The sequence below is a fragment of the Anomaloglossus baeobatrachus genome, chromosome 7 (genome assembly GCF_048569485.1).
Source record: "Anomaloglossus baeobatrachus isolate aAnoBae1 chromosome 7, aAnoBae1.hap1, whole genome shotgun sequence".
NCBI classification, from domain to species: domain Eukaryota; kingdom Metazoa; phylum Chordata; class Amphibia; order Anura; family Aromobatidae; genus Anomaloglossus; species Anomaloglossus baeobatrachus.
The window spans coordinates 264,717,937-264,740,355 of NC_134359.1; the positions used below are offsets into that span (position 1 = coordinate 264,717,937).

Here is a 22,419-nt window from a genome sequence, read left to right on the forward strand (position 1 = left end):
GAGCACAAATGGTCATAAAACCCTAACTAAAACTTGTCATAGGTATATCGAGCCACAACAGATTGATATCGGCCTCCTGATGAACCATGAAATGGGGAAACGCGTTGAGGCGTGAGGCAGTATAAGCTAAGTATTATTTGTCCCTGCTATAATTTAGGTTCTCACTGAGAACAATTGTGGCCTCTTGAATTTTGAGGTTGATTGGGAACCCTATACTTGCACAGTATCACTTTATGTATATGCACTGCACTTTATGTATGTGCACTGCACCTTATCTTTGTGTTTAGGGGTTCACAGGGACATAGCAGGGACAGCTGTCGAGGAGTGGGGGCGCCACTACGTATCTCTAGGGTGCCAACCTCCACGGCTAGGTAGGGCGCAGGAGGGAGTGGACATTGTAGGGATTGATTTTCCCTCTGTCTTCTGTGCACCATGTCACTTTATTTACACGAATTGTGGTATTTTGCCTTTTAGAAATATTAAATGTTAAGTTTTAGTTAGGGTTTTATGGAATTTGCACACTTACCCTTTGACTAGTGAGTTTTTTCACAAACAGTCATTGCCCTACTGCAGGCCTGATTACATTAGAGTCTAAGGAGTCTAACTAGGATGACACGTTGTTACAACCCCTTCCCCCTTCAAATTGTGTACATTAAACTGACGAACAAGAAATGTTTAATGAAACACAACAATAAGATCGATGCAACCAGTGCCCCATGCTAGTAAAAGTCCAATAATCTTTAGTTTGTGGTCAACTCCTCAAACAGTTCTCCATAGAACTTTATGAGCACAAACTGTCATGCCTATCTGTAGTCACTGAAGACAGATTTTACCTGTCTATCCGGAAACACATCACTCATTATATCAGATCCCCTGAATTCCTTTTCAATCCTCTCGGGCTGTTCAGCTCCTTGGTTTCTTCGGCTCCTCACAGCTGGTGGCCTCTGCTGTATAACAGACCTCGGGGCGATTGTCATGGCCCTGCATAGTGCCTGCTCTCTTGGTTCCTCTGCTTTTTCGCTCTTTTTCGCTTTGTCCTGCTATTTTCCTTCTTCCCTGGTGACCCGCACCCCCACTGGGTCCTGCCCTAACTCTCGGTGGTGCCAATCCCAGTGCTTTTTATATCCACTTCCCCTGCAGCAGTATCCAGACTCTTCTCCTCTGACCCGGCGTCTGTAGCCGTGCTCCATGCACACTTTTATATCTGGATTTTGTGTGTCTGGAGATGCAGAAGTCGTATGTTTAGCAGCAAAACAACATTTTGATCTTGTTTCTTGTAATTCAGGAAATGCATCTTACTTAAGTCGTAGAGCGTTTGGCACTGATTTTTCTTCAAAGGTTCATTATATGAAAGATCAAGAGACTCTGCCTTCTCATTCATTATTCTCCATGTAACGCGCGCACAATTCAGATCGGTTCCTGTAATTATTGTCCCGTGGCAAAATAAATCATTTTCTAAGTCACATCTGCCCGAGGGAAGTAAATGTCCTATTATGACATTTGGTGAATCAGGATAACATCAATTTTTATCAAGTCATGCTGATTGCAAATACAATCTGGAATGCTGTGGGCTAGTGTGGCCTCACCCAAAGACGGATCCTCGCTCCACACACAGAATATTACTTCTACTTCCGGAGTTCCTATGAGAATAATTCAATTACTTGACTGCTGCTGACCATATGAGCCGCTCCACCCGAAATCTGTCCGTAGATATATGGAAAATGTTAACCTTTTTTTTCTTTTCTATTTGAGATAATAGATAAAATGGTCAGGACATGCTAGGAGTTGGAGTTTTGCAACAGCTAGAAAGCAAGTGTCACAAGGGTAGCACAATAAAAGTGGAGAGGGAGAAGGGGTTAAACCCGCGCAATCCGCCAGAAAATGCAGAGGAGATGTTGATAATTTAGAACATTCTTTTATTCCATGGGTCTACGCGTTTCAAGGTCTATGACCTCTTCTTCAGGACCAGTAAATCAACATGTTGATTTACTGGTCCTGAAGAAGAGGTCATAGACCTTGAAACGCGTAGACCCATGGAATAAAAGAATGTTCTAAATTATCAACATCTCCTCTGCATTTTCTGGCGGATTGCGCGGGTTTAACCCCTTCTCCCTCTCCACTTTGATCTGCAAACACATGGGGCCGCAGCAGCCGCCATTATCTCATGCTATCTATGGTGGTTGTGACCTCTCACAACCTGAATCGGTGAGTGCATTTTAATATATGCTAAACCGTATGTGTAATCTGGTAAAACCCTATCAGCGCTTCTCTTTTCTAGTTTCCATAAGGGTAGCACAATAGGGAGTGGTCCCTCCGCAGGGCTTCATTCACACTTGCTCAGGTTAAAACTGCTGGCTGTGCAGATTCTCCTTTATCCAGCACTGCTAGGGTTAAGTAGATCCTTTGGTCTCCTGAAACTAAATGTAAGCAATAGTCAGCTGTTATCTATTGATGATGAGCTCTGCTACCGTGTTTTTCCAAAAATAAGCCCTAGCAGGGATTTTCAGCATTTTCGGAGCAAGGCTTAAATATAAGCCCTCCCCCGAAAATAAGCCCCAGTCACGGTTCAATAATGAAGTGTCCGTGCAGCTAAAAAAGTTAGATACTGCAGGGCACTTCATTATAGACAGCAGGCACTCCGCAATCATACTCCCCAAACGCCGAGCAGAGGACCTGCAGTGATCGCACCCCCGTACACATCAGCTCTCACACACACACACAATCAGATCGCAAATACAAACATCGGATCGCACACATACTCACCACATCCAGCGACACCGATTTCTTCTCGCCGGCAGAATCCTGAGAGGCAGTGCGGTAGAGCATAAGGAGCTGCCGCAACAGGACTTGCGGACACACGTGACATCCTCCCATCATTCCCTGCGGCCGGAAGCGCTGGATGTGATGTGATCTGCTTTTTTGGGGGGTAAACTTACCCCCTAATCGTGTTTCTCAAAGAATAAGACCTCCTCCAAAAATAAGCACTAGTGCTTTTTTTGGGGGGGGGCAAAAAAAAAAATATAACTGTCTTATTTTTCGAAAAACACGGTGTAAAGACTTCCCTCCTAGTCCAGGTAACTGCTGGTGATAGTTTCTGCTATACTTGCGTCTCAGGGGAACCTGTGAGCTGAGGACTAGAAAACCATTCAGAGAGCAATGGCTGTGTGAAAGTTGTGTTGTTTTCCTTCCCTTTGTCTTCTTTGGTTGTTCTCTTATGGTCCATTCTTCATTATTACCTCTTGTTGTTTGGAGTGTGATGTATGATTGCTGTTTATTTTTCCCTTGTCTGTCTAATCCTCATTGTTTTTAACCTAGAGCGGGACTAGCGTTTCTGCTGCCCTGTGCTCTATACAGGGATGAGTCCAGGGAAAGACAGGAGAAGGCATATGATGGGCGATGGGGTGAAAGAACCTGTATAGGGACGTTAGGGAGTGTAGGGATCAGTCTCAGGTGAGTTTAGTAGGTGACCCTGCTCCTCATTCCCTAGCTCAAGGGCCCACCATTGTAACAATTACCCTGTGTCTTGCGGTGCTCGCCGGGGGTTCCCATGTACCTGGCGGAACCCCGGAAGTCAGCAAGTTGGAGATGACCAATGCATAGTTAAGGATAGCAGTGATTATGTCTCTACCAAGAATAAAGACTCCCATACACATTAGATGAATGTTGTCCAAACATACTGATTCTGTCAGGATCGGCCAGCTAACTGATATATATTGGGCCTCCCAACTCTCTTTTGACCGGTAATGTCGGAGCAGGGAAGGTTACGGCAATTGGAACAGATTCTCTTATTTTCAGGGTGGATAAGCTGCTGCCAGAGGAGTCTGGCAGAGGCTTTCTCCTCTCTACCAGGAGACGGGAGGGATAGGTCTCTGTTGGATGATCACTTCTCGGACAGTTCTTTGTGCATGACCGGCTTTAAGGACCTGACCATAGGGATCTATTCACATAGACATTGGCAGATTAGGGTTCCTCCGGAGAACCTATCCATCTATACAGAATGTAGGCTTTATTGTTATCACTGCATATATCTTCAATAAAGGTGGCCATGAACCTTAGATCAGTAGCAGACACCAGGGCCGGCGTCAGCACGCGGCATACCTGGGCAAATGCCGGGGCCCTGGAGAGCCGGGGGGGCCCACTCGGCCTCGTCAGTTCTGGTGCCCCTTGGCCGGGGCCCCCTCGCCTTAGTTCTGCTGCCCCCGGGCCGAGTTCCGCAGTCCTCGGCAGGAATCTGCAGCGCCGTCCCTTTAAGGCGCGCAGACTTCCTGGTTTGAACTTCATCTGTGGGCGGAGCTACCGACCGGCCTGCTCAGTCCCACAGATGAAGGAGTTGCAGTGCCAGCCAGCGACCCCCAGCACAGCTCTTCTCTCCGGCGCTGTGTGGGCCCCCTCTCCGGCGCTGTGTGGGCCCCCTCTCCGGCGCTGTGTGGGCCCCCTCTCCGGCGCTGTGTGGGCCCCCTCTCCGGCGCTGTGTGGGCCCCCTCTCCGGCGCTGTGTGGGCCCCCTCTCCGGCGCTGTGTGGGCCCCCTCTCCGGCGCTGTGTGGGCCCCCTCTCCGGCGCTGTGTGGGCCCCCTCTCCGGCGCTGTGTGGGCCCCCTCTCCACCGTGACCTGAGAGGTATGTGCCCTCCCCGCCCCCGATTTATGGGCCCTGGGGAGCTGTATGGGATTCTCCCCCCTTAGGTGTATGCCCTGCCCCCCGGTGCTGTATGTGCTGGCCCCTGGAGCTGTGTGTGTGGGCCCCACAGAGCTACGTGTGTGTCTGTATGTATGTAGCAGAGCTATGTGTGTATGTATGTAGCAGAGCTATGTATGTATGTAGCAGAGCTATATGTGTATGTATGTAGCAGATTCATGTATGTATGTAGCAGAGCTATGTGTGTATGTATGTAGCAGATTCATGTATGTATGTATGTAGCAGAGCTATGTGTGTATGTATGTAGCAGATTCATGTATGTATGTAGCAGAGCTATGTATGTAGCAGAGCTATGTGTGTATGTATGTAGCAGAGCTATGTGTGTATGTATGTAGCAGAGCTATGTGTGTATGTATGTAGCAGAGCTATGTGTGTATGTATGTAGCAGAGCTATGTGTGTATGTATGCAGCAGAGCTATGTGTGTATGTATGTAGCAGAGCTATGTGTGTATGTATGTAGCAGATTCATGTATGTATGTAGCAGAGCTATGTATGTAGCAGAGCTATGTGTGTATGTATGTAGCAGAGCTATGTGTGTATGTATGTAGCAGAGCTATGTGTGTATGTATGTAGCAGAGCTATGTGTGTATGTATGTAGCAGAGCTATGTGTGTATGTATGTAGCAGATTCATGTATGTATGTAGCAGAGCTATGTATGTAGCAGAGCTATGTGTGTATGTATGTAGCAGAGCTATGTGTGTATGTATGTAGCAGAGCTATGTGTGTATGTATGTAGCAGAGCTATGTGTGTATGTATGCAGCAGAGCTATGTCTATGTATGTAGCAGAGCTATGTGTGTATGTATGTAGCAGAGCTATGTGTGTATGTATGTAGCAGAGCTATGTGTGTATGTATGTAGCAGAGCTATGTGTGTATGTATGTAGCAGAGCTATGTGTGTATGTATGTAGCAGATTCATGTATGTATGTAGCAGAGCTATGTATGTAGCAGAGCTATGTGTGTATGTATGTAGCAGAGCTATGTGTGTATGTATGTAGCAGAGCTATGTGTGTATGTATGTAGCAGAGCTATGTGTGTATGTATGCAGCAGAGCTATGTCTATGTATGTAGCAGAGCTATGTGTGTATGTATGTAGCAGATTCATGTATGTATGTAGCAGAGCTATGTATGTAGCAGAGCTATGTATGTAGCAGAGCTATGTATGTAGGAGAGCTATGTATGTATGTAGCAGAGCTATGTGTGTATGTATGTAGCAGAGCTATGTGTGTATGTATGTAGCAGATTCATGTATGTATGTAGCAGAGCTATGTGTATGTATGTATGTAGCAGAGCTATGTATGTAGCAGAGCTATGTGTGTATGTATGCAGCAGAGCTATGTGTGTATGTATGTAGCAGATTCATGTATGTATGTAGCAGAGCTATGTATGTAGCAGAGCTATGTGTGTATGTATCCAGCAGAGCTGTGTGTGTATGTAGCAGAGCTATGAGTGTATGTAGCAGAGCTATGTGTGTATGTATCCAGCAGAGCTGTGTATGTATGTAGCAGAGCTATGTGTGTATGTATGTAGCAGAGCTATGTGTGTATGTATGTAGCAGAGCTATGTGTGTATGTATGTAGCAGAGCTATGTGTGTATGTATGTAGCAGAGCTATGTGTGTATGTATGTAGCAGAGCTATGTGTGTATGTATGTAGCAGAGCTATGTGTGTATGTATCCAGCAGAGCTGTGTGTGTATGTAGCAGAGCTATGAGTGTATGTAGCAGAGCTATGTGTGTATGTATCCAGCAGAGCTGTGTATGTATGTAGCAGAGCTATGTGTGTATGTATGTAGCAGAGCTATGTGTGTATGTATCCAGCAGAGCTGTGTATGTATGTAGCAGAGCTATGTGTGTATGTAGCAGAGCTATGTGTGTATGTATCCAGCAGAGCTGTGTGTGTCTGTATGTATGTATCTAGCAGAGTTGTGTTGTGTGTGTCTGTATGCATGTATGATGTGTATCTATGTATGTCAGTGTATATGACTGTATAGATATGTCAGTTCTATACGTATTTTTGTGAGTTTGTCTTTAAATATGTATATGTATGTGTACGTATGTGTGTGTCTGCGTGTGGATGGGGCCCACCGGGACTCTTCCGCCCAGGGCCCACAAAAACCTGGAGCCGGCCCTGGCAGACACAGACCAAAGAGGGCCCCTGTGCAAGAACAATATATGGACATAATGTACAATGCCACCTGCTTTGATACTGGAAGTGGCCCCTTTACATCTGCACAGATTGCACCAATGGTATGTGTTCCCCTGCATTAGACTAAGGTGGATTGCACATGCAGATTTCGGCAGGACCAGTCAACTATCTAAAGCGTATTGAAACAGCTGACGTCTTTTCTAAGTTGGGGAAAGAAGGATTGTGCATGTTGAATTTCAATATACTGAACTTTTGTTATCAAGGGAGGTGACTAGTGGCTTTCTCTATTTTCACCACAAACAAGCTCGGTCGAACCCAGCAATTGTGGTCAGATTAGAAGGAAGTGGACAGGAGTGTGAGCAGCCTCTTCTTACTTCAGCACCTCTGGTATCTCCACTATTAGGTCACATAGACAAGGTGATCAGCAGTGTGAACAGCTTTTTACCTCAGGACTCCTGGCATCTCTAGTGTTAGACCACATAAACAACATGGACAGCCGTGTGAGCAGCATCTTCTTACTTCACCATCCCAGGTATTTCCAGTATTGGATCACATAGGCATGGTGGACAGCAGTGTGAACAGCCTCTTCATACCTCAGCACCTCCTGGTATCTCCAGTATTAAACCAGATAGACAGGATGAGCAGCCTCTTTTTAGCTCGGCACCCCTGGTATTTCCAGTATTAGATTGGATATAAAGAATGGACCGCAATATGAGCAGTCTCTTCTTACCTCAGCACCCCTGGTATCTCCACTAGTAGATCAGATGGATAGGGTGGACAGCAATATGAGCAGTCTCTTTAGTTCAGCACACCTGGTAACCCTAATATTGATCAGACAGGGGGGACAGCAGTGTGAGCAGCCTTTTCTTACCTCTGCACTAGAGAGAAGCAAACCCGTGAAAGTTTGGTTCAGCAGGCTCTGATGTTTTGATAAAGTTCAGTTAAGGACCCGAACTTGACCTGAGCTCTATTGGAAGTCACTAATTGAGCAGTTTGGGTTTCGCCCACATACAGCCAGCCATAAACAATTCACTTCTGGTGGTTATTCCTTTTTTTGGGGGTGCACACTGCATACGACTAAGCTGTTGTTACCCCCAGTGCGAGCCGTTCAAAAACTGCAAGCGACTCACACTGGGCTGAGCACCGAGTGTACCAGAGCACAGCGATACTTGTGCAAGTGGTTTGCATAAGCAGGGCACCTGGTTTCCAAAATTTAACTATTTTGTGTTTTTGTTTTTTTTTAAACTCTGTATTCGGTAGGGACACTTAACAACGAATCTCAGATTCGCTTATCCCTACTTGGCACCGAATGAAGAACCTCGGCTTCACTCATCCTTACTTGGCACACCTCGTTTCCCCAGTATTGATCAGACAGGGTGGACAGCAGTGTGAGCAGCCTCTTCTTACCTCAGCATCCCTGGTATCTCCAGTATTAGATCAGATAGACAGGGTGGACAGCACTGTGAGTAGCCTCCTTACCTCGGCACCCCTTATATCTCCAGTATTAGCTCAGAACATTCTGTGAGCAGGGCTGTGGAGTCGGTAAGCCAAACCTTCGACTCCGACTCCGACTCCGACTCCTCAAATTCTCTTGCACCGACTCCGACTCCGGCTCCGACTCCGACTCCTACATATATTGCTTATAGTTAGGTGAAAAATTTATTGTAGTACATGAATATGTGTATGTGAACATTAGACATTTAATAATTTTTATGATACAATAATCAAGATATTTGGATAGAACATAAAATATATTTATTGGATACAACTTTAGAACACAAAAAACTGTAATAAATTGTAAATATGTAATACACTATGTAATATACAGTAGATTACATATATATCTTGTGTGTGTATATACACTGTGTATATATATATAATATTACATATTTACAATTTATTAGTTTTTTGTGTTCTAAAGTTGTATCCAATAAATATTTTATGTTCTATCCAAATATCTTGATTATTGTATCATAAAAACAATTAAATGTCTGATGTTCACATTATACTACAATAAATTTTTCACTTAAATATAAGCATTATACTAAATGTTATTATTTAGTAAAATATTCAGCACATTCTGCATTGCACTCCTGTCCCCAATTTATTATATATTTTAGGAGTCGGAGTCGGTGCATTTTATACCGACTCCAACTCCGACTCCGACTCCACCAAAATGAGCTCCGACTCCACGACTCCGACTCCGACTCCACAGCCCTGTCTGTGAGTACATCTTTTTAAACCTGTAGAAGGGGAAAAAAAAAATGCAATTATGGATTTTTTTTCCTCTTTCCAATGTTCATTGGGTGATTATATATATATATATATATATATATATATATATATATATATATATATATATATATATATATATATATATATATATATATATATATATATATATATATATTAGATAGATACATTTTTTTTTATTTTTTCATTTACTGAGACTTGTAACCTTTTTTTCTTTTTACTTTCTCATCAATGGACTTAAGTGAAGGCTTGCATTTTGTGCCCTCCTGTAATTGATGCCATTTTTTTTTCTTTGTTTTTTATCGCACTTTTTTTATTTTATTTTATTTAGTCCAGCGACTAAAACAAGGTGAAAATCCAAAATTTCAACTTTTCTTTTTATTTCACACATGGTTTAAATCATTTTATATTTTTGTAGATTGGAATTTTATGGACATGATAAAACTAAATTTATTTTTTTTTCTTTGTTGTTCATTTTTGAATTGAGGAAATGGGAATAATTTACACTTTTTTTTATTACTTTTGTTTATTTACTCCCCTCAGGAGTCTAGAGCCTGTGATCATTTGATTGTTTATACTCTATACGAAACAGATGCTAGATGTCTTCCACTCTGATGAACTTATCCTCTGCAGCAGAGGTAATTCTTCCTTTCCTGATAGTTTTATGATTTGCATTTAAGGATAGTTTCAAAATTCTAGCAGTTTTTCAGGATTTACTGACATTCATGTATTAAAGTAATGATGTTTTTTTAATTCTATTTACTTAAATGAGTGATTCTTGCCACATTCTGACTTTAAAACAGTTGTGGAATAAGGCTCAGTACTGTATGGAACTGTATACCATCACTGCTGGTGATTCCACGGGGCAGTCCTGTTAATCATTCGAAATCATTTGCTTGTTTACTTGACTGTGTATAAGACAGATGCTGGCTGTCTTCAACGCTGATGAACTTCTCATCTGCAGCAGAGGTAATTCTTCCTTTCCTAATAGTTCATATGATTAAATTTGTGTATACCTTCAAGATTCTAGCAAGTTTTTCTGATTTACTGACTTTTATGTATTATAGTTATGATGGACTGTTATTTCTCTTTACATAAATGAGTGATTCTTGCTATATTCTAATTTTAAAACTGTTGAAGGATATGGCTCTGTACTGTATGGAACTGTGTACCATCATCACTGCTGCAAAACATACCTGCTGGCTGGTGATTCCACAGGGCAATACTGTTAATCATTGGAAATCATTTGATTTATACCCTATACGAGGCTGATGCTGGCTGTCTTCATCTCTGATGAACTTATCCTCTGCAGCAGAGGTAATTCATCCTTTCCTGATAGTTTTTATGATTGTATTTGGGAATACCTTCAAGATTCTAGCAAGATTTCCTTATTTACTGATTAAAGTAATGATGGACTATTTATTCCTCTTTACTTAAGTGAGTGATTATTGCCATAGTGCAACTTTAAAACAGTTGTGGAATAAGGCTCAGTCCTGTATGGAACTGTGTACCATCACTGCTGGTGATTCCACGGGGCAGTCCTGTTAATCATTGGAAATCATTTGCTTGTTTACTTGACTGTCTACAAGGCTGATGCTGGCTGTCTTCAACTCTGATGAACTTATCCTCTGCAGCAGAGGTAAATCTTCCTTTCCTGATTGCATTTGGGGATACTGTCAAGATTCCTGATTTAGTGATTAAAGTAATGATGGACTATTTATTTCTCTTTACTTAAATAAGTGATTATTGCTATATTCCGACTTTAAAACAGTTGTGGAATAAGGCTCAGTCCTGTATGGAACGGTCTACCATCACCGCTGCTGCAAAACACACCTGATGGATGGTGATTCCACAGGGCAATCCAGATAATCATTGGCAATCATTTCATTGTTTATACTGTATACAAGGCAGATGCTGGCTGTCTAGCACAGCCGGCAATTTTTTCATTATGTAGCGGGCTCAGCTGCTGAGCCAGCTCAATTCATATTTCTCACTTGATCTGTGTACATAACAGGTCGTTAAGTGTTTAATAATCATCTAGGAAATAGCATAATTTTATCTGGAATGTTTTTTTAAGATTTCGATGTAGTAAGTGAAGTTCAATTGCTTATGTCTCCTTTTGTTCTGTACAAACCGGCGAGCAAGTACATTTACATATTTAATAAAGTCAAGATTGCTTCATTTTAGTTCCCACTGACACGAATCACTAAACTATATCAATGAACAATATTTAATAACATTTAATTAGGCTCGACTCATCCTCCAGACTGTTGTATTGCTTTAGCGTCTTGAACAAGGAGGCCGCAGTTTGCCACCTGCGCCGGCGCTCGTTGCCTGTCGTCTGGTACTGTCTGTCACCGAACGTTGACAGGCGTCACAAGAGGGGCCTCTTCTTCTTTTTTTTTTTTTTGTCTCCTCATTATGATACTGTTATAATTGCTGCAATTACCTGCAGACTTGTTTTTCCAACTTAAAAAATGGAAATTCTCCTTAGTCTACAGGCTGCTGACAAGCTGGGAATAATCAGGGTAATGCAAAGGCCAAGCAAATCAGTAACAAAAAAAAAAGTGCATTTTACATATTCATAATTTTCGGCTCTTTTAATGGAACCGAGGAAAGACGCGCAGTCGAGAGGTGGGTGAATTTAATCAATATGCATCGCATGAAATTAATGTAAATGGCATTGTGATCGATTGTGCACGAATAGATCATCCATACTGCATGCACAAGGGGTGGACTAGTCAGCAAACAAGGAGTAAAAATGTTACTCTAGGCACAAGCCAGGGGTCTACAACCAGGCACGGACCTTGACATGGGCCATGAAGATCTAGCAGGAGACCATCCTTTTGGAGTAATTAGTTGTTGCAAAATAAAAAGATATATGTTTCGCCCTTCGTTAGGAACAACTGATCTGACAGGCGAGGCTTTAGTAGTCTCATGTAGTTAGAGAGGGCATAGTTCCTGACTGGCAGGGTTCAATTCAAATCCTGTAGTATAAGGTATAAGAGAATCTGCCACCAAGTTTTTGCTATGTAATCTGAGAGCAGCATGATATAGAGCCAGAGATCCTGTATCACTTACTGGTCTGTTTGCTGTCATTTTGATAAAATACCTGATTGTAGTCTCATGTAGTTAGAGAGGGCATAGTTCCTAACGGGGAGGGTTCAATACAAATCCTGCAGTATAAGCTATAAGAGAATCTGCCACCAAGTTTTTGCTATGTAATCTGTGAGCAGCATGATATAGAGCCAGAGATCCTGTATCACTTACTGATCTGCTTGCTGTCATTTTGATAAAATACCTGTTTGTTTGTTTTGGTTTTTTTTGTGCTGCAGAACTACCTGTTCCCTAATGTTGAGCCCTGAATAACTCCGTCCACACCACTGATTGACAGGTTTCACTGCGGCAGAAAGCAACTAATCTGGGTTACAGAGAGCAGGAGGCCTAGGGGGTATGAGGCAGCTAGTAGTCTAGTGATTAATCTTTCCTGCCAATAAAATACTGATTATAGCCTACTAAGTGACACATCACTGGAATCCGGGTCCTGCTGCTCTCGGATTACAAAGCAAAAACCTGCTGATAGATTGTTTAACAACACAGGAACACCCGAGGCAAAGCAGATATGCTATTTTATGCCTCAAGCAGGTCATGGTGGGTAAAGCGTGACATGGGAAGTTGTAGAAAACTAAGAGAAACTTTGGGGTTGATTCATCAACACTGACAAAGTGCAGTTTCACACCACACCAGTGTAGAATGCACTAAATTCTTTAAGCAGCACACCCGATTTAATGGATTCGGCTCCTCCTTCGTGTGTCCCCCGGCCGGTAGCGATGCTGGGTCACGTGATCTTAGTGCATGATGTCTGTAAGGAGACTAGGAACTGCTACAAGAGCCAAAAACCAAAGCGTTTCAGAGGAACACAGTACTCCTTCATCATAGCCAGTCCTCAACCTGGACTGGTAGGAATGAGAGACGGCAAACCTAATGCTTTGGATTCTATAGCGTGACCTGTTGTGAATACATTTTCCAGTTTGGGGCTCCCTCTTGTGGTCAGTGCTGGCGGTGCAGTTGACTTGTGGAATGAGAGCCACACACCTGTGGAGGACTGGCAATCAGGCCTTTCAGATTGGGATTAGATAACTGAGTAGGTTTCTCCTGTTACTTGCCGGTGCTCAATTGATTTCCTGTGTGTTAAGGACATTCTGAAACCAGCCCTGCTCTCTACCAGAACTCCTCTCAAGATAAGTTGGTCTTTGTACCTCTGCTTATTGTTTCCACTTTCTTGTTGTTTTTTTCTGTTTTGATACTATTACGTGATTCCTATTTTGCCTGTGTGGAGTTCCTGGTGGAATTGGACCATTCCCTGCTGGGAGTGTCTGTATATTTAGCTCCATGATTCTGCAATGTATTGTGTTTTGTCATGCTTGGTATTAAATGCAGTTCCTCATCTATATTAGTGGTTTTTGGATCCCAGTAACATTAGAGTACTGATATAGTGGGGGAGAGGCCGTGTGGTCTCAGGGTTTTTCGATATCGGGCGTGCTGAGATTTTTTAGGGTTTTTACGGCTGCTAACAGTGTTGTTTCCTATCCTTTCCAATAAATATAGTTTGGGCCTCATCTTTCCTGAATCTGTTTTCTAGCTTTGTATTGTGTTTTCCTATATCACCGTAGTCTTTACATGTGGGGGGCTATCTATATCTTTGGGGATTGCTCCGAGGCAGATTAGCTTTTCTTATATTTCTGTAAGAATATTTAGTTCTCCGGCTGTGTCGAGACGACTAGGTCATCGTAGGCTCGTCCCATGGCTACTTCTAGTTGTGTGTCAGGATTAGGTCTGCAATCCGTTAAGGTTCCCCACTCTGGTTACTTTTTGGGTTTCCGCATTTTAAGATTCTCCTCTGACCCTGAGTCATGACAGTGACCGCTCTCCACGTTATCAGTGGTTGAGGTTATAGTAATATCTTTATCAGCTATGATCTAAATGTATTGGGTGCATATGTTCTCCAGGTGACTTATGAGGGGCTGCACATGCAATCTGTAAAGATTCACTTTTGCATTTTTTGGATACCTATGCTAGGTAGTCATGAATAGCATTGTTTTTATGATCCGACCTTGTGAAGGTTTTGATTTTTTTTTTCGTTATTATTCTAACCTATTTAGCACGGTACCATTCCTATTAGCTTTTAATAGGATATTTCATTAATATTTTTTTGTATATTATGATTGATAGTACAGATCAAATTTGGAGATACCTGATCATACCATGGATGTCCTTGTTCTTACTGGAATCAGCACATTGTAGATTCAGACTGAAGGCAGCAAAAGCACAAAGGTACACATATGGAAGCAAAGTACAGAAATGTATGAAACAAAACGGAATGTATGTTACATCTTAGATTCATCAAAGTCCCCCCTTTTACTCTCATGACAGCTTTACACCCCTTGGCACTCTAATAAGGAGCTTCATCGGGTGTCACCTGGAATGGTTTCCAAAAATAAACAAGATTGCCCCTTGGAATCACCAGCCATCAAGTGTGTTTTGCAGCAGCAGTGATGGTACACCGTTCCATACAGTACTCAGCCTTATTATTCCACAACTGTTTTAAAGTCAGAATATAGCAAAAATCACTCATTTAAATAAAGAAAATAATAGTCCATCATTACTTTAATACATGAAAGAAAGTAAATCCGGAAAACTGGTAGAATCTTGAAGGTGTCCTTAATGGAATCCTAAAAACGATCAGGAAAAGAAGAATTACCTCTGCAGCAGAGGATAAGTTCATCAGCGTTAAAGACTCAGAAACTTAAAATTGACAGCATCTCCAATAACATAATGATGTAGAAACTTCAAGTAGCAGAAATATCTTGACATCAACTGTCCAGGGAAAACTGTGGATAACAGAGAGCAAAAGAGAAGGGTGTTTGATACTGCGCCAAAGGATCACAGGAACAGATGTTTAGATTAATGCATCTTTATTTCATCCAGGTCTACGCGTTTCCGGAGCCACTGCCCCCTGCCCACTGCCCCCTTCCTCAGGACCGTCAGGAAAGAGAAAACATCAAATTAGAGATTTGATGTTTTGTCTTTCCTGACGGTCCTGAGGAAGGGGGCAGTGGCTCCGGAAACGCGTAGACCTGGATGAAATAAAGATGCATTAATCTAAACATCTGTTCCTGTGATCCTTTGGCGCAGTATCAAACACCCTTCTCTTTTGCTCTCTGTTATCTGCCAATTGGGTGGCTGCAGCTTTGGATCAGATTCTACATGCGAATACAGTTGTTGTGACTCTCACAACGACATCTGGTGAGTAGTTTCACCCTCCTCCCACCCCTTATATACTGGGGTAAGACCCTATATGCGCTTTTCTCTCCACAGATTTCTTATCAGGGAAAACTGTGAGAAGCCGGCCTTTTAGCCTAATTTCTGCAAAGAAGTTACCACAGAGGACCAGAAACAAGAAGAGGGGACTTGTTTGGGCCAAGCAATACAAAGATTGGACATTTAGATCAGTGAAAATCTGTACTTTGCTCTGGTGAGTCAAAATTTTAAGATTTTTGGTACCAACCACCATGTCTTTGTGAAACGCAGAAAAGGTGAGTGGACAGTTTCTGCATGTGTGGTGTCCACCATAAAGCCTAAAGGGGGAGGTGGAATGGTGTAGGAGAGCTTTGCTGGTGACACTGTTGCTGATTAATTACAAAATCAAGGCACATGGCGAACACAGCACTCTGCAATAACATCCATTCTATCTGGTCTGTACTTGATGGGTCCATCATGTGTTCTATAACAGGACGAAGTCCCAAAAACACCTCCAGGTTATGTAAGGGCTGAGTGACCAAGAAGGAGAGCGAGATGGAGGCTGCGTCAGATGACCTTGCCTGCACAATCACCTGACCTTACCCCAAAAGAGATGGTTTTGGATGACGTGGACACAGAGTATAGGCAAAGCAGCAACAGATCCAAGAATCGTCTAAGCTATTTCAGGTGAAGAAGACCTGATGTCATGCAATGTTCGGCGCTGCACACACCTGCTGGCACAGTTTCATTAGAAACTGTTCACACCGCAGAGGCTAAAAAGCAACCTGAGGCTTCTGGATTGTTCAGCCAGCGCCGGGCATCGGCTCGTTCAGGTTCACTGGTCTCCAGCTCTGCAGGAGTTAATTTCTGCAGTCTGGTGAGCAGGACCTAAGAGCTCAGGTTGCTAATTGTCATGTGCAGCTGTCTCCTCCCTATTTAAAGCAGGGCTTCCTTCCAGCAGGCACTGATGATAGCTGCAGCATAAGCTCCAGCGATCCCAGTCTTGGTGGTTATCCTGTTTATGGTAATCTGTGTTGCGCCTTTTGCGCATTTCCCTGTTGTGTGTTACTTCCCTTTTTCGTTGCTCCCCGATACACATATACTCTTTCCTGTGTGTTTTGAGTGTTGTGCGTACGTGTACCGCCCCGCTCTCAGCAGCCGAGCTGCTCGGATTCGGCCTTTCTGTGGGTGGCTCGAGGGTCTCTGGACCCGGGGTCCTCACGGTCCCTTGAAATGGAAAGGGATATTGGTGGGATGGTGGATGTGGGACGTATATGTATGGCGTGAGCCGTACGCCACCCACGGTGTGTGGTGATATTGGACACCACCGCTGCAGTTACGGGGCACCCGGGGGAGATGTTGTGCAGCAAGTTGTTAACCCCTCCATGGGCAGGGATAGTGGCCCCGCGACCCGTTGGGAGTTTGGCGATGCAGGGAGATGGGCGACCGCAGGGTGCTGGTGTACTCACTATTAGAAAACACAGGAGTTTCTGGTAAACCAAGGTGATGGTGGTTGGTGCCCCCACCCGGCTGGTGGTCTGTCTTTCTCCCGCACCTATGTAAGATGGTGGACAGCCTGTGCTTGCAACTTCAGGAGTCCGCTCCCGGCTTGTAGTTGCCTAAGGAGCCCTTTGCCCGCAGACGCTGGCCCGTGGGATCTCGGAGCCGTGGCGGTGGCCTGTTATCCCCCTCGGTAGGCTGCTGCCTTCAGTCGGGAGTTTGGGTGGGACAGGACCTCTAGTCCTTGCCGCAATCAGTTAATTAGCTAGCCTCCAGTCGCTTCTGGACCTAGCTTCAGGGTCTGAGCACCCCCCTTCGTGCTCCGGTTTCCGAGTCAGTTCCCCGGGTCGGCACCGGTGGGCCACTACCCTGTCCCGGTCCACCTCGGCTCCACCGAGCCGTCTTCCCGGCTCCTGCAGACGGAGACCGCCGTCTGCTTCCTAGCCAAAGGCATCAGGGCTCCTACCCTTGTACCTGTTCAATTTGGGTTCTCGCCTCTGCTGGAGCTGCACACACCTCTCCAACTTGAACTCTAGAACGGAACTCTCTACTTTTCCGCCCCAGGCTGTCTGAACTCTTAAGTGGGCGTCTTCCAACCGCCTGGTTCCGCCCCCTGGTGTGTCCATCAAGCCGTGAGGTGGTGACTAGGGGGAAAGGTGTAATGCGGGGCCCTATCTGTGACTACCTGGCCCGGCAGGGCGTCACATACGATCTTCCGTTCTCCCTTTGTACATGTCTTTTTGTGAGGTATCGTCATTGTGTTTTCTGGCCCACCCTAAGAGAGTGGGAATAAGATCAGAGCTCGGACAGGAGTAAGGGGTGCTTTACACGCTACGACATCGCTAAAGCGATGTCGTTGGGGTCACGGAATTTGTGACACACATCCGGCCACGTTAGCGATGTCGTTGCGTGTGACATCTATGAGCGATTTTGAATCGTCACAAAAACGTGCAAAATCGGTGACATGCCCCTCATTCCCAATTATCGTTGCTGCTACAGCTAGCGATGTAGTTTGTTGTTCCTGCGGCAGCACACATCGCTACGTGTGACACCGCAGGAACGAGGAACCTCACCTTACCTGCGGCCGCCGGCAATAAGGAAGGAAGGAGGTGGGCGGGATGTTTGTCCCGCTAATCTCCGCCCCTCTGCTTCTACTGGGTGCCCGCTTAGTGACGTCGCTGTGACGCCGAACGAACCGCCCCCTTTGAAAGGAAGCGGTCTGCCGGTCACAGCAATGTTGCTAGGCAGGTACGTGTGACGGGTCCACGCAATTTTGTGCACCACGGGCAGCGATTTGTCCGTGACGCACTGACGCACAAACGATGGGGACGGGTGCGCACGCTAGCGATATCGGTCACGATATCGCAGCGTGTAAAGCGGCCTTTAGGGTCACGCTGGGGGCTCGGACCTGGCTACCATCAAACCTACCTCCAAGATAAGGGACAGCTTAGGGTCTCAAGTCTGAGGGTCCGCCTATTCTGTCATTACTTACCTCTTGACACCTGATAAAGCAGCATGAGAGAATGCCAAGGGGATTTAAAGCTTTTGCCAGAGAAAAAGTGGGGTATTGTGAGGAATCTAAGGAGTAACACACATTCTGGTTTGTTTTACACGTGTTTTATTTATACCCTGTCACCATGATTATTGTACTTGTCCCTATTACGTATACCACTTTCACATGTAAAGCCCCATGGAATAAATGGCGCTATAATAGTAAAAAATAATAATAATGTGCTCCTTTTGTCGTTTTGCTGTTTTCAGTCTGATTTTCCAATGTGCACATTCAATAGGAACAAAGAAAACCATTGCATGAACAGTTGTGTACAAAGTTTAAGTATTTGATTTCTTGGCCTGACACAATGACAGACTCTACATGGCCGGTCAACCTCTTTTCTTCTGACCCGAGTCATAGATAGCTTGTCCAAATTCAGAAAACTAGAACTTTTTGGCCTCTTCTATTCCAGTTTCTTCTTACATATCGAGTCTAGACGCCGTTACTCCCCCTTTCTTCCTCCGTCTTTGAGGATCTACCTGTCTGATAAGGCCGAGAACCCTGATGTCTTTGATTGGCAGCCCGGGAAGCGACAAAGACCCAAACTCACTTAATCTCTCATTTTCTTGTTTTCTCCTTCTTCCTCTTCACTTTAAAAGAAAGCCAGTGACGGAAACGCTGTATCTGGAAAGGCTGATAAAAGTTCCCCAGATAACATCTCTCTTCTGGGTTGATTTAATAAACCTGCCGCTCTATTTTGTCAAATTCTCTTTCGCTCGCGCTGCCAAAGTGAATGGAAATAAAACGTTTCGAGGGAGGCCTGGGATGAGGGCGGGGGAGAGGTACGAGGCGCTCGTTTGGATAACAATGACTCGATTTAAATGTCAGAAGTGTTTTAACTTGACGCTGATAAACATAAGCCTGTCTCCGGCCTAATGCTGACAAGCCGCCTTTTTTCTTTTTTTACTAACCGCCTTTACACTCGGATGCATGGCCTACGGTATTTTTGTTGTTTTTATGCAGTCGAGTTGCCGTAAACACAGCCATGCTTATCACTGGATAATTATATGTGCCATTGGCTAGTTAGCGGCTGTAAGGTGATGTTGAGCGGATTAGCTTTTCGGCTAAACAAACGTTAAGTACGACGACTCATTAAACTATTCGATGCACAAAATTGCTGCTAATGACTGATTTGAGGGGATTAACTGATGTTGTAAACCATAATTAACAGTTTATAACAGTGGTTTGTGTTTTTTAATTATGCTTTGGGAAAGGGAGAAGCATGATATTTCCCAGCACAGTGGGTTTTCTCTCGTGCTGCTCGGGAAGGCTCGCAGATGCCTGGGTTCTGGTTCATTTGCAAAGGTAAAACAGAAAAGGCAGGTCACAGGGGGGGAGATATAAAAAAAATTGTAAAAATGAGGGGCATTAAAATTATATCTAATATATAAAGCTGAATGTGTGTATGTCCGGGATTGGCATCCGCACCGTCGCAGCTACAGCCACACAATTTTGCACACTCACACGTCTGGACCCCGAGAGCGTCATAGGCTATGTTGTGAGGGTAAATTTTAAACCCGCGCTTTACAGTAATTCGCCAAAAAACCTGCCTCCATTAAAGCGAATGGAACTGGGAGCCACAATGCAGCCAGAGCTTCAGAAGAATGCGCAGCCACGCCCTTATATGGAATGTTGGCCTGTCACAATGCAGCCAGGGAAAAAGGCAGACACAGACAGGGTAAGAGGCAGACACAAAGAGACAGACACAGACAAAGAGACAGACTGACAGGGAAAGAGACAGACGGGGTAAGAGAGAGAGAGAGACAGAGAGATACGGTATATACAGAGGGGGAGACAGATAGATAGAGAATGGGAGAGAAACAGAGAGACAGTTACTATCCCGGGCGTTAAAGGGGTTATCCGGCTTCTTTTGACTTTTTTTTTTTATTTCCCTATTGGGCTACATTGGGGCAGGTAAGTAGATAGAGACCACTTACCTGCCCTGCTGTCAGCCCCACTCCCCTGGCTCAGAGAGGTCATGTGACCGCTCCTGCCGCGATTTTGCTGCTTCCGATCATTTCATGTCAACATGGGCAGGGCCATGTTGACATGCAAATCTGGAACAGCATGTCGCCTCCCTGCTGGGCTGTACAGTGCGTGGAGTCCCCGCCCCCTTCCCTGCACCCTCCCACACATTCCCTCGCACCTCTTTTACTCTCCCCGTAACCTCCCCCTTCACTGCTGTGGGGTCCGTGACCTGGGGGCGGGGCCTGCGGCGGCTGCCGTGGTGTCAGCGCCAGCACCGGGCCCCTGCTCAGGATCGCACATTCAAATATACCGGCATCACAGATCACAGATGCCGGTATATTTGAAAGTGTTGATGAGAAGCAGCGCGGCGCTGCTCCTCATCACTGTCCCGCTGTCTGTGCTCTCTTCAGCACAGCGGGGAAGTCACTACTGTGCTGATATGGCCAGAGCACAGACAGCGCGCGAACGTGCAGGAGCGGCGGGGACCGAGGACGGGTGAGTATGTACTCCCTACATGTGTTCCCGATGGGGATGGGGGGGCGGGGGGGCGGTGCAGAGCGCCGCGTGCGGTACAGAGCCATATGTGTGCGTGTGCGGTGCAGAGCCATATGTGTGCGGTGCAGAGCCATATGTGTGCGGTGCAGAGCCATATGTGTGCAGTGCAGAGCCATATGTGTGCGGTGCAGAGCCATATGTGTGCGTGTGCGGTGCAGAGCCCGATGTGGTGTGCGGTGCAGAGCCCGATGTGGTGTGCGGTGCAGAGCCTGATGTGGGGCTGTTATTTGCAATGCTGTAGTGATGAGAGGTCAGTGCTGGGGCAGAATATACTGACAGGGACTGTGTGTGCAGGGGGCGGGCAGGGGGCGAGGCTGGACAGTGAGGCCGGGCGGTGACAGCTCTGACTGAGGTTTTGCACAGGAAGTGGTCAGTTTGCTGGAGCTGAATGTAAACAAGGAGCTGCAGAAAATAAAGGGATAATTCAAGAGGAACAAAAGTTAGAAAACAAAAAATAACAATGTAGGGGTGTTTTATATGACAATACAGCACAGATTAGCTTAACAAAAATTTTTGAGTTTATGTCGGACAACTCCTTTAATACATTCTATTTATACATTCTATCCCGGGAATGTTAATACATTCTATTTTGTTAACAGTTATTAGATAGATATATATAATATATAAATTTCTATATCTCTATATATGTGTGTGTGTGTGTGTGTGTGTGTGTGTATATGTATATATGGGCGGCATGGTGGCTCAGTGGCTAGCACTGCAGTCTTGCAGCGCTGGGGTCCTGGGTTCAAATCCCACCAAGGGCACCAACTGCAAGGAGTTTGTATGTTCTCCCCGTGTTTGCGTGGGTTTCCTCCGGGTACTCCGGTTTCCTCCCACATTCTAAAGACATACAGATAGGGACTCTAGATTGTGAGCCCCAATGGGGACAGTGTTGCCAATGTATGTAAAGTGCTATGGAATTAATGGCGCTATATAAATGAATAAAATTATTATTATTATTATTAAAAATTATTATTATATATGTGTGTGTGTGTATATATATATATATATATATATTATAGAGAGAGAGCGCTTTGATCGTTTAGAGATGGAGAACTCTTAGATAAAAATTCCCAAAAAACAAATTGCGGTTAATTAGTTTTCTAGGAATTTAATAGTCTTTTCTGTGAAATGGGAAATATATTGTGGGAAGGGATGAGTTAACCCGAACAGTAAAGTTTGGGGTTCGTATCGGACATCAAAAAAAGTTCATGTCTGAGTTCAGGGGCTGTTAGTATGCTAATAAAGTTTGTTGAAAGGCTACAGTACAGCCAATCAACAAAGTTTATTGCATGCTGAAGCTAAAGGAATGCTGCTATGAAAAAAGAAAAATAAATAAATAACATCAGAGCAGCTAAAGCAGACAGCTGGGGGCTGGTATTATCAGGCTGGGAAGGCCCATGGTTATTTGGCTCTTCCCAGACTAAAAATTGCTTACTGCAGCTGCCCCA

The 22,419-nt window shown here is 44.6% G+C and overlaps 1 long non-coding RNA gene across 1 annotated transcript in view; it reads left to right on the forward strand.

The window, feature by feature from the left end:
* Positions 1-9,649: 9,649 nt before the first annotated feature.
* Positions 9,650-22,419, forward strand: part of LOC142246175 (uncharacterized) — a 32,326-nt gene continuing 19,556 nt past the window's right edge. Inside the window, exons 1-2 of the long non-coding RNA XR_012724884.1 lie at positions 9,650-9,731; positions 15,472-15,628. This is a non-coding gene — a long non-coding RNA (uncharacterized LOC142246175). The remainder of the gene's footprint in view (positions 9,732-15,471; positions 15,629-22,419) is intronic.